Source organism: Mesoplodon densirostris, chromosome 2, assembly GCF_025265405.1.
Source record: "Mesoplodon densirostris isolate mMesDen1 chromosome 2, mMesDen1 primary haplotype, whole genome shotgun sequence".
Taxonomy (NCBI): domain Eukaryota; kingdom Metazoa; phylum Chordata; class Mammalia; order Artiodactyla; family Ziphiidae; genus Mesoplodon; species Mesoplodon densirostris.
In genome coordinates, this window is record NC_082662.1 from 44,397,521 (window position 1) to 44,408,489 (window position 10,969).

At 37.5% G+C, this 10,969-nt stretch overlaps 1 non-coding gene across 1 annotated transcript; it reads right to left on the reverse strand.

Annotated features, from left to right (window-relative positions):
• Positions 1–368: 368 nt before the first annotated feature.
• On the reverse strand, positions 369–477 carry LOC132484723 (U6 spliceosomal RNA). Its single transcript, XR_009531281.1, has one exon. It is a non-coding gene; the product is annotated as a U6 spliceosomal RNA (small nuclear RNA).
• Between the last annotated feature and the right edge of the window lie 10,492 nt (positions 478–10,969).

Below are 10,969 nucleotides of genomic sequence, written 5' to 3' on the forward strand. Positions count from 1 at the left end.
CAGAATGGTTATATTAGTTATTTAAATACAGTTAGGTTTATTTCTGTCTGTTTATATTCAGTTTTAGGATCCCTTTCATTCTTGTTGGTTCAATTCTCTCTTTTTTTTTTTTTTTTTGTGGTACGCAGGCCTCTCACTGTTGTGGCCTCTCCCGTTGTGGAGCACAGGCTCCGGATGCACAGGCTCAGTGGCCATGGCTCACGGGCCCAGCTGCTCTGCGGCATGTGGGATCTTCCCGGACTGGGGCACGAACCCGTGTCCCCTGCATCAGCAGGCGAACTCTCAACCACTGCGTCACCAGGGAAGCCCCAATTTTATTTTTTGAATATGTAAAAGCTAACATTGTCCAAAAGTCAGATCCATACACAAAACATATGGAGCATTTCACGAATCTGTGTGTCATCTGTATGTAGGAGTCATGCCAATTTTCTCTGTATTGTTCCAGTTTTACTATACGTGCTGTCAAAGCAAGAGCACCTCCAGTTAATTTTTAATTTTTCAACCTGTTGGATTCTATTTGAAGTGTGACCCCCCGACATACACACTTCACTGAAACTGCTCTTGTCAAAGTCATCAGTGACTAATATTTTTCTATCCTTATCTTATTGGACCTTTCCACACTCTAAGCAAACCTCTCCAACAGTGTTGAAACACTCTCCTCTCTTGGTTTTTGTTCCCCTAGTCTTCTGGTTTTACTCTCTCTTCACAGGCCTCTCCTCATTATCCTTGTCTATTCAACCACCCTAAAATGTGTTATTCCTCAGGCCTCCTGGCTCCCTTCACTTCCTTCTGTGTACTCTCTTCCTAGCCAACCTCAGCCATTTCTAAGCCTTCAAATGCTGATTATGCTAATGACATCTAAATTGATATCTTCATCCCAGACCTTTCTTCTGGTTTCCAAACTTATAATGAACTGCCTAACTGACATCTGCTTGGATGTCCCACTGACATCTTCAGTGTAACAGGTCTAAAATAGAACTTCTCATTTCCCAGCCAAACCTGCTTCCCCCAGGCTCCTCGCTCGCAGTAAATATCAGTTCTATCAGGTTGCTGTAGCCAGAAACCTAGGAGTCATTCTTGATTTCTCTATGTTCCTCAACCACAGTGTCCAATCTATCTGTGATATATGAAAATGTTACCTCCAAAAATATGTCAAATGAGTCCATTTTTCTCTGTCTCTACTACCACCCCTTCATTCATCATCTCTCACCCAGACTCCTCATCTGCCTCATAACTGGCCTCTCTTTTATCTCCCACACATTCATTCTCCATTTAGTAGCTACCATGACCTTTTTGTTTTGTTTTGTTTTTGCAGTACGCGGGCCTCTCACTGTTGTGGCCTTTCCCATTGCGGAGCACAGGCTCTGGACGCACAGGCTCAGCGGCCATGGCTCACGGGCCCAGCCGCTCCACAGCATGTGGCATCTTCCCGGACCAGGGCACAAACCCGTGTCCCCTGCATTGGCAGGCGGGCTCTCAACCACTGCGCCACCAGGGAAGCCCTACCATGACCTTTTTAACAACAAAATAACAGTACAAGCTTACATTTATGAGGTGTTTATTATGTGCCAGGACTTGCTGCAAGCACTTTATATGTATTTAGTCTTCAAAACCACTCCATGAGGTAAAAACCAATTTACCTCAATTTTATAGAAAAGGAAACTGGAGGACAGAGAGGTTAAGTACTGCCCAAGATCACACAGCTGGTAGATGGTAGAACTTAGGCTTGGACCCAGAATGAATCTTTAGCCTTTGCACTCATCTACCACTTTATACTGGATCACGTTACTATGAAGCTTTCATGGCTTCTCTCTGCACAGGGACTAAATACCCAACTCCATTCCAAGGCCTGCTGGTCCTGTGACATGCTTCCTGCTTACCCCGCCAAATTCATCTCAGGCTGTTTCCCTTTCCTTCACTTCCCTCCAGCAACCTGGCTTGTTTTGTTTTGTTGTTGTTTCCCAGTTTCCTTGTACATAATAAGCCCTTTCTTACTGGCAGGCATTGCACAACCTCTGCCTCAAATACTCTTCTCTCTGGCTCCTTCTCATTCTACAGGTCTCACTTTAATGATCTGTTCTGAGAGAATTTCCCTCACCATGCTATTTCTTAAGAAGCTCCTTTCCTGGTATGTTCTATCTAAGCCCCATACTTGTTTTCTTTTTTAGCCCTTAAAACAATTTGTAATTATTTATTTGTTTGTTTACTTGTTTTGTCTCTCTTCCCTACTAAAATTAAGTGCTGTGAAGGCAGAGGCTGTGTCTTAGTCACTTTTGTATATTCAGAGCCTAGCACAGTGCCTAGTTCATAGAAGGGGCTCTAGAAATATTTGTTGAATAAACATATCTTTTTCTACTTCATAGCTTCTGTTTACTCATAATTTCTGCTTCCTCATCACTTTGGTTTGTGATAGAGACAGCCCAGGCTCTATTTCCTCCCACACATATCCTTACTCAATGTCATAGTTTAGTTAGTTATAGTTTTTATTGCTGTTAATTGCCTCAATCACTTCATGTTTCCCAAGTCAGATCCCTGAGAGAGAAATATTGATTTGTCCAACTCATTTCTTAGAAGCCAGTCCACATTTGTAGGTTGTTGGTTGCTTGCCTGCCTTTGGGGCAGATTCCCAGTCCCGGTCCAAACAGCTGTGCTGGGCAGGGTGTGGGTGGGGGTGGTCTGCACATTGCTGCTTCATTTCCTTTCTGGGACTTTCATCTTGAATCATAGCCCAAAGGATTGTCAGGCCAACCATTTGAATGTCCAGTGAAATGTTTTAAAGGAGCTTGATGATGATTCAAGTTCCCCCTAAGGCCACACTGTGGGTGAGCTCTATGGGCTCTGGGCTCCCAGGACACTTATCAAGCAGTGCCTAAAGATTTATGGAGCACTTACCATGTGCCAGGCACGCTGCATTACATATACTCTCTCAGTTCAACCTCACGACATTCAGGTGAGGTCGATATTATCATAATCCCCATTTTACAGGTGAGGAAACTGAAATTTAAGGGGTTTGGTCCCTGGGCCAAAGATCAAGATCTAGTAAATGGCGGTGCCAGGACCCTAATTTAGATCCTTCTAACTCCAAAGTCCATCCTCCTTACATTACACTAGACTGTTTACCTTCTCCTTATCAACTGTGTCACCTTGGTCAAGTTACCTAATTTATGTGACCTTCTATTTCCTTATCAGTAAAACGAGGATATTAGTACCTAATTCATGGGATTATTATAGGTTTATGAGCAATCATAACCTATTCCAATAAACATAGCAGCTACGTTACTATCTTTCAGTTTAGTCTGAATCTAAATTTTCATATGTGAAAAGCAGAATTGTCAACTTCAGTTGTCCATAAAGAACAGGATCTCCTGGGAGTCTTTATCCTGCTGGCAAGTACTCCTGGTCCAAATTTTAAAGACATAGGGCTTTGAGGGGGACAACAGTTATTCTCTAAGGAAACAGAGAAATTCAATGTACTTCAGAGATGAGAAAGAACCTGTACTCAACCTAGCCATAATGTAGCAGAGTGGAAATTGGTAAGCGCTCAGTATAAAGATCTGAATCTGTGTCTGACAAGCATAAGACTTTCTCCAAGGCCAGAGTATTTTACATTATAATCTTCTGTAATCCTACCACAACTTTAAGTGGTGGGTCTTCTTATGCCCTCCATTTTTCAGGCTCAGAGAGTTAAAGTGACCTGGGTAAGGTCACCAATATAATCTGAGGTAGAGAGGGAACTGGAGCCCAGTTTGGCACCATTGCAACAAGCTTTCAGCTGTGTACAGTCTGGCAAGTCTACTAGCGAGTTACCCTGCCCTGCAACTTCAGGATCATTTGGGTGGAAACTGACTCCCAGGTCAAACATGATCCTGACATCTTGTATATTCATTATTCTCAGAAAAGGAAAGTCAGTTCTACAGACATCAGCACAATTTAGGGAGAATGCTGGCTAGGATGGTAGTTCCCCATGTAGCAATACAGATAAATACCAATATCTAAACAAATGATACCATGTGAGGAATGCAAGAGCAAGAATAACTAATCTTTGTACAGCACTGTATGATTCACAAGGGACATTCATATCTATTACCCAGTTTGCTCCTCATATCACCCCTTTGAGAGAGGTATTATCATTGCCATTTCACAGATAAAGAAACTGAGGTCTTAAAAAGTTGATTTAGTATAAAGAAGTGGACATACATTGTTTTATGGTCTTTGGGCCTTCATTCCTCCTTCTTTTGAGAACAGTACCTTGTATTTCCTTTGGAGATCAAACACCTTCTACTTCAGCAACAGTGATTGGATCAACGTGCGCACATGATGCATCAGATCTTTGAGCATCACCCTTAGAACTTTTGTTTGGGTTTTTGTTCAAACCGTTGAGATGGAGAAACTCTCTTAAATCTATGGGTATGATTCTGAAGTGAATGGCTACCACCACAAGAAAAAAAATTATGTATGAATTTTAAACCTGCAGAAGTTTAATGGGCAGAAGACCAAAACAGACATTTCTGCAAAGAAGACATACGGATGGCTAATAAGCACATGAAAAGGTGCTCAACATTGCTAATTATTAGAGAAATGCAAATCAAAACTACAATGAGGTACCACCTCACACTGGTCAGAATGGCCATCATCAAGAAGTCTACAAATAGTAAATGCTGGAGAAGGTGTGGCAAAAAGGGAACTCTCGTATACTGTTGGTGGGATGTATACTGGTGCAGCCACTATGGAGAACAGTATGGGGGTTCCTTAAAAAACTAAAAATAGAGTTACCATATGATCCAGCAATCCCACTTCTGAGCATATATCCAGAGAAAACTCTAATTCAGAAAGACACATGAACCCCAGTGTTCACAGCAGCACAAATTACAATAGCCAAGACATGTAATCAACCTAAATTGTCCATCAACAGATGAATAAAGAAGATGTTATATATATATACATATATATGTATATATATAGTGGAATACTATTCAGCCATAAAAAGAATGAAATACTACCATTTGCAGCAATGTGGATGGACTTAGAGATTACTATACTAAGTGAAGTAAGTCTGACAAAGACAAATATCATGTGATATCATTTATATGTGGAATCCAAAATATGATACAAATGGAACTTATTTACAAAACAGAAACAGACTCACAGACATAGAAAATAAACTTGTGGTTACCAAAGGGGATAGCAGCAGGGAGGGATAAATTAGGAGTTTGGGGTTAGCAGATACAAATTACTATAATACAAAATAGATAAACAACAAGTTCCTACTGTATAGAACAGGGAACTATATTCAATATCTTGTAATAAATTATAATGGAAAAGAATATGAAAAAGAATATACATGTATATATGTATAACTGAATCACTTTGCTGTACATCAGAAACTAATACAACATTGTAAATTAACTATACTTCAAAAAAATAGTAGAAATGGAGGTTTAAAAAAGTGTGTAGCACATGGATGGTAGGATTAACTCTTGATATATAGCAATTACGTTAAATGCAAATAAATTAATCTCACTAATTGGATTTTTAAAAAATATATCCAACAGAAAATTGGCTATCAAAGACACACTTAAAACATAAGGAGATGGAAAGACTAAAAATAAAAAGATGAAAAACGATACACCAGGAAAATATGAACTGGGTTGTGACCATAGTATCTGTCAAAAAGGAATTTTAGTCTCAAAGGATAAGAAGTGATAAAAAGTTGTTACATATTCACAAAAGAAACAAACACATAAATGTAATAGGTAAAACACATAGGTGCACCTAATATACAGTCTTAAAATATAGACAACTTCAGGGAGAAATAGATAGAAGCATAATTGTAGCAGAAGATTTAATATCCCCCTCTCAGAAACTGATATATCAAGGCTTAAAGTATAATTACCATATTTCATCAATTCTATACCTCATACAAGACTGGCTTGAGGAGGATTAAAGATATAACAAATGTGAAAAATAAAATTATAAAAGAAAAACATAGGAGACTATTACAGTTTGTGACTGAGGAGAGTGGAAAAGCAAAACCTATTATAAAAAGTACAAACTATAAGACAATAATATTGATGAATAATAAAGATTTCTATTCACCAAAAGACACTGTAGACAAAGTAACTAGATGAGAGAATGAGAAAAGATATATGAAATACTTAATACACAAAATACTTGCAAATAAGTAAGAGGGTAGCAACCCCTAGAAAGAAAATAAGTAAAAAACATGAACTGAGAGGAAATCCCAAAATCAAAAGACATATGAAGAGATGCTCAAAAATATCAGTGAAATGTTAATTAAAACAGCAATGTACTATCATTTTACATCTATTAAACTATAAAATATTGATAATGCCAGCTGGTCGGGTTGTGGGGATGCTGAAACCCTTATGCGTGGTGGTGGGAGTATGGACTGGTATAGCCTTGTGGAAAGCAATCTGACATAAATTATGCAAATCAAGAACTCATATTCTATGAGCCCACAGCTGCACTCCTGGGATATATCCCAAAGAAATTCTTATGCAGACACAGAAACATATTCATTGCTGTGTTATTTATGATGGTGGAGACTTGAAGACAACCTGGTTGTCTGTCACTGGGAGAGTAGACAGCTAAAATGTGGTAAATGTTCTGTCATTAAATATTATGCAGTAATCATCAGAAATGGATTAGATATACACACAGCAACAAGAATGCATTTTATTTTTTATTGATATATAGTTGGTTTACAATATTATAATAGTTCCAGGTGTACAACAGAGTGATTCAACATTTTTATACATTATACTCCATTTAAACTTATTACAAAATAATGGCTATATCACATCTTCTTTATCCATTTATTTGTTGATGGACACTTAGGTTCCTTCCATGTCTTGGCTATTATAAATAATGCTGCTGTGAACATTGGGGTGCATGTATCTATTTGAATTAGTGTTTTCATTTTCTTCAGATATATACTCAGGAGTGGAATTGATGGGTCATATGGGGCTCTACATTTTTTAGTTTTTTGAGGAATCTCCATACTGTTTTCCATGGTGGCTACACCAATTTACATTCCCACTAACAGTATACTAGGGTCCCCTTTTCTCCACATCCTTGCCAACATTTGTTGTTTGTGCTCTTTTTGATGATAGTCATTCTGACAGGTGTGAAGTGATATCACATTGTGGTTTTGATGTGCATTTGTCTAATAATTAGCAATGTTGAGCATCTTTTCGTGTGCCTGTTGGAATCTGTATGTCTTTGGGAAAATGACTATTTGGTTTTTCTGCCCAGTTTTTAATCTAGTTGATTGTTTTTTGATATTGAGTTGTATAAGCTGTTTATACATTGTGGACATTAACCCCTTATAAGTCATATAATTTGCAAATATTTTCTCCCATTCAGTAGGTTGCCTTCCATTTTGTCAATGGTTTCCTTTGCTGTGCAAAAGCTTTTAAGTTTAATTAGGTCCCATTTGTTTATTTTTGGTTTTGTTTCATTTGCCTTGGGAGACAGATCCAAAAAATATTGCTATGATTAATGTCAAAGAGTGTTCTGCTCATGTTCTCTTCTAGGAGTTTTATAGTTTCTGGTCTCACATTAAAGTCTTTAATCCATTTGAGTTTATTTTTGTATATGGTGTGAGAAAATGTCCTAATTTCGTTCTTTTACACCTAGCTGTCCAGTTTTCCCAGCACCACTTATTGAAGAGACTGTCTTTTCTCCATTATATATTCTTTCCTCCTTTGTTGTAAATTCATTGATCATAAATGTGTAGGTTTATTTTTGGGCTCTCTATTCTGTTCCACTGGTCTATATGTCTGTTTGTTTTGTTTTGTTTTGTTTTTTGCCAGTACCATGTTGTTTTCATTACTGTAGCTTTGTAGTATAGTCTGAAGTCAGGGAGCATGAAACCTCCAGCTTTGTTCTTTTTTCTCAAGATTCCTTTGGCTATTCAGGGTATGTTGTGGTTCCATATAAATTTTAGGATTGTTATAGTTCTGTGAAAAATATCATGGGTATTTTGATAGGGATTGCATTAAATCTGTAGATTGCTTTGAACAGTGTGAACATTTTAACAATATTTAATTCTTCCAATCCATGAAAATGGAGTATTTTCTATTTCTTTGTGTCATCATCAATTTCCTTCATCAAGATTTTATAGTTCCAGAATATAGGTCTTTCATCTCCTTGGTTAAGTTTATTCCTAGGTATTTTATTCTTTTTGATACTGTTTTAAATGGAATTGTTTTCTTGCTTTCTCTTTCTGATAGTTCATTATTAGTGTATAGAAAAGCAACAGATTTCTGTACATTAGTCTTGTATCCTGTCACTTTACTTAATTCATTTATTAGTTCTAATAGTTTTTCAGTGGGGATTTAGGGTTTTCTATACACATAGTGTCATGTCATCTGCAAATAGTGACAGTTTTTCTTCTTCCCTTCCAATTTGAATGCCTTTTATTTATTTTTCTTTTCTGATTGCTATGGCTAGGACTTCCAATACTCTGTTAAATGGAAGTGGCAAGGACTTCCCTGGTGGCACAGTGGTTGAGAGTCCACCTGCCGATGCAGGGGACACGGGATCGTGCCCCGGTCCGGGAAGATCCCACATGCCGCGGAGCGGCTGGGCCCATGAGCCATGGCCGCTGAGCCTGCGTGTCCGGAGCCTGTGCTCCGCAACGGGAGAGGCCACAACAGTGAGAGGCCCACCTACCGCAAAAAAAAAAAAAAAAAATGAAGTGGCAAGAGTAGGCATCTTTGTCTTGTTCCTGATCTTAGAGGAAATGCTTTCAGCTTTTCACCATTAATATGTTAGCTGTGGGCTTATCATACATGGCCTTTATTATGTTTACATATATTCCCTTTATACCTACTCTGATGGTAGTCTTTATCATGAATGGATGCTGAATTTTGTCAAATGCTTTTTCTGTGTCTATTGAGATGATCATGTGATTTTTACCCTTCCTTTTGTTAATGAAGTATATCACACTGATTGATATTGAACCATCCTTGCATCCTTGGAATAAATCCCACTTGATCATGGTGTATGATCCTTTTTATATATTGTTGAATTCGGTTTGCTAATATTTTGTTAAGGATTTTTGCATCTATATTCATCAGAGATGTTGGCCTGTAATTTTCTTTTTTTGTAGTGTCTTTGTCTGGTTTTGGTATCTGGATAATGGTGGCCTTGTAGAATGAATTTGGGAGTGTTCCATCCTCTTCAGTTTTTTGGAAGAGTTTGAGAAGGATAGATATTAGCTCTTCTTTATATGTTTGGTAGAATTTCCCTGTGAAGCCATTCTGTTCTGATTTTTATTTGATGGGAGGTTTTTTTTTTTAATTACAAATTAAATTTCACTACAAGTGATTGGTCTTTTCAGATTGTCTATTTCTAACATGAATGCATTTTTAAAACAGTGCATAGTGAAAAATATGAGGAAACAAAATGAGATTTAAACACTATACCCTTTACATGAATTAAAAATACACCCAGGGCAAACAAAAATTCATATTTCGTAAGAACATATGCAAAAAAAGTTTTATATGAGATAGAACTTAGTTGCTTGTGTTGGGAAGGGAAAGGCAGTAAAAAAGAAAAAAAAAGTATCAAATAAAATTTAAAACTGATAATCACTGACCAAAGAGGATGAAGTGCCATGTACTGAAGAGTGTGATTAACTAAATCATTTCAACCCAAAGTCAAACCAGTTAACCAATGAATAAACACAAAACTGGAAGAAAAGACAATAAATATTACACAGATGTCTCTGGATTTGGGAATAATTAAAATTTTTTACTTTTTTCTTAATGTGTTTGTAGATATGAAATTTTTTACATTGAACATCTGTTACTTTTGAAAATTAAACATATAAGCAGAAGTTCAAAAGAAAAACTCAATCTGGAGGAGTATGTTTCAGTGGCAGAATGGTGGTATTCAAAAGACAAGTCCTAGCAGGAAACACAAAAATTTCAGTCTGTGTGCAGAATGGATGGAACTATGCATTAATTTTTTCTTGTAAAAATTACATTAATTTCTGAAATAGTGTTTGTACAATCAATCAAAATAAAGGTAAAAAATTAACAAAGGTAAAGCAGCAACTTTAAAAAATATATTCAAATGGATTTTTTTTTTTTTTTTTTTTGGCCGACCGGCACAGCTTGCAAGATCTTAGTTCCCTGACCAGGGATTGAACCTGTGCCCTCAGCAGTGAAAGCTTAGAGTCCTTACCACTGGACTGCCAGGGAATTCCCTCAAATGGATCTTTATTGTTTACTACTCCCTCAGAATTCTGCATGAAAATCAGTATCTTTATCTGGTGATACTTGAAAATATGTAACAACTGGTAGAACATATGCCTGACCAATCAGAGCAGACATTGGTAGTAAACAATGGCATCCCTAAAACATAGATTCCTTACACACCAGCCCTGCAGCCCCAAGACAGGGTTTAGACTCAGTACCTGAAGCCTTGCTCTTTTTCACCATGAGAAGACTCTTATGTTATAGAAACAGGTATAAAGGTGAAGGGTGCCAAGATATGCTACCCCAAAATATGCCACTTTGGCATAAAGGTTATTTTAAGCTAAAGGCACTTGAAAAACAGCAGATACAAAAGGGATACTTTGATCTCCCCTTTCCGCCTGAATACAGGAAGTAAAGCTCCCATGTAGGAGCTGCCCTCCACATACCAGGAGAAAAGAAACACTCATCAAGTTGAGAGCAAGAGAATTCTACACAAACTGACATTGTTAAAATAATTCTTATCTTCCTTTAGCCTCCCTGTACATTTTAGTTACTTTTCCACAATTGCCTCTCTTTGTTTAACCTAGTATTAAAGCATTTAGGTTTTGCCACTTTTTTGGGTCTTCATTTCCTTATGAGGGCTCCCGTGTCACATAAAACTTACTTTGAATAAATTTGTATGTTTTTCTCCTGTTCATCTGTCTTACGTTAACTAAATTCTAAGGCCCAGCTGAAGACCC